The following is a 2,397-nucleotide window of genomic DNA, read 5'->3' on the forward strand; positions in this document are numbered from 1 at the left end:
TCAGATTATGTTCAATAAGTTGTATTCAAATTAATATAAAAATAAAAACTTAACTACATCATTTTTGTTTTATGCAGCGTATATGTCAACTTGGGTATGTAAGTATATTTTTGTTTTATTTGTATGTTATTAAAATGTAATATTTTATGTTGCGTGAGGTTACAACGTTGAATTATAGACTATTGTATTAAGGTTAGGTAAGGTTACCTAAACTAGCTCCGAGTACATTTTATTATTCATAGATATTGAATAACAAATATCAGAAGACATATAGAGTTGATATTTTTCGCAAAGTGTTTCTTTGGGAGAACTTTTCCAAAATTGTCACATTTAAAATTAAAATTTCCACTCCTGTTATTTTTAATGTTTCGATATTTAAATATAAAATAAGGTAAACAAGGACATCAGTCTTATCTAATTTATTATAATGCTATAGACATTATAATAGGTATCGATATTGTACATGGTTTGTACAATTTAGATACGAAAATGAAGTATGAATGGGATGTGTAAAACAACTATTTAAAGTATAAATTATATAATATACATTACATACATTACTTACATATTTTAATTATATCATTAGTCAACAAATTTTTTAGTTCTCCAATACTTTACCTGCAACGTATATGACTATATTATTTTTTGCAGATGAAATTAGTAAGTTTATTTTGTGTTTATTTTGTTATTTTTACCACTTCTCTTCTGCACTGACCGGATGAAAAATCTAAAATGTGTTGGAACACACAGTGTTTGGAATTGGTTTAGGTTGTTAATAATTTGAAACACAGTTTAGATGATTAGAATGTCAAATATTTCTAGCGTATGATGAATATTATATTATTAATTGATAAGTACTAAGTTTTTTTTTTTTTTTTAGTAACTTCAAGTAATTCTGCTGAAAATGTAGCTATTAATGCTTCAAAAGAAACTGATTTAACTGGTAACTGTGATGTTAATATTGCTAGCTGTAGTAATGTAACTATTAAAAAAAAAACAAAATGTAATACTGGATAATGTTTTTTCATGTATTTATACTTATTTTTATTTAATTCATATTATGTGTTACTGGTAGAAGAAGACCATAAGCATCATTAATAGTTTATGGAGCATTCATTTTTAATTTAGATTTGACTGATTTGAGACTATGTGTGTAGTATGAAAATTTAGATATTTTAGGGACTGTGGCGTATATATGGTGTGAATAGGCTTAAAGTATATCAATAAGCAAAAACCATCTAATTAATAATCTAAATATTTAAAAAATGGCATTGTGTTTACAAATCATAAGTAGTTTTTATAGAAGTTCAAAAATATTAAAGATATATTGCATGATTATTTTTTTTTAAATATAACTCACTTGTCCGCGTTTTTTTCATTTGGATTTGACTCACTACATAGTGGGATATGGTGACTGGAGACTTAATGCAGTAGGTACATATAAGCATACACGCTTTTCTATTGCTAAAGCGTGACACTGTTTTAATGAATCCAATAAAAATTAAAATAATGAGTGATACATTACTAGAGTTGCAAAACAATATGAATATTTTATAATTCATAACTATAACTTTTATTTTATTACAGTTAAATACAAAGGTACGTGATATTTATAAACATGAATAATTTTCGAATTTTCTACATTTTTTTTAAAATTACTATTTATTTGATTTTTTTTTACTCTATAAAAAACTATAAGATATAATACAGGTATCCTCATAAATAGTTTTGATGAAAGTTCAAAAATATTATACATACATTGCATTTTTATTTTTATGTACTCACTTATCCACCTTTTTTAATTCGGATTTGACTTACTTCATAGTGGCACATGGTTGACTTATAGGCTATATTTCATATATTAATTAATTCATAATTTTATGATGATATTTTATGATTTTCCAGATTATATTTTTTAAATTAATAGACATTGAAGGGAATATATAATATACCTCGTTAAAATATAAATAATAATGTGCATACATTACCTACACATGTTAATTAGTTCATAACCTAACTGACTTAACACTTTACCTGCAACATACATGTATAACTATATTTTAAATTGTACATTATTTTTAAGCAGATCATAGTGGTAAGTATATTTTATGATTATTGTTTTGATTTTTAATTCTTCTCTTCTACAATGACCAGATGAAAAATCTAAAATTAGTTAGACCACACAGTGTTTGTACAATTGGTTTAGGTTCTTAATAATTTGAACTTAAGTAGTTGTGGCTGCATGCTTCTCATACTGCCATAACGTGACACTATTTAAGTGAATTCAAACAAATTGAAACAATAAATTATAAATCTGTCAATAGGTTATTTCGTATTTGTAATAGTGATCTAAATAGAACTAAATTGGATATTAAAAACTGTTTTGCAATCCGGAAT

General features: G+C 24.8%; 1 long non-coding RNA gene across 1 annotated transcript; it reads left to right on the forward strand.

The window, feature by feature from the left end:
- LOC111039687 lies at positions 1–947 on the forward strand. Its single transcript, XR_002605126.1, has 3 exons — positions 1–98; positions 652–660; positions 881–947. It is a non-coding gene; the product is annotated as an uncharacterized LOC111039687 (long non-coding RNA).
- Positions 948–2,397: the final 1,450 nt, after the last annotated feature.

This window comes from Myzus persicae, unplaced genomic scaffold (assembly GCF_001856785.1).
Source record: "Myzus persicae strain clone G006 unplaced genomic scaffold, MPER_G0061.0, whole genome shotgun sequence".
In the NCBI taxonomy this organism is placed as follows: domain Eukaryota; kingdom Metazoa; phylum Arthropoda; class Insecta; order Hemiptera; family Aphididae; genus Myzus; species Myzus persicae.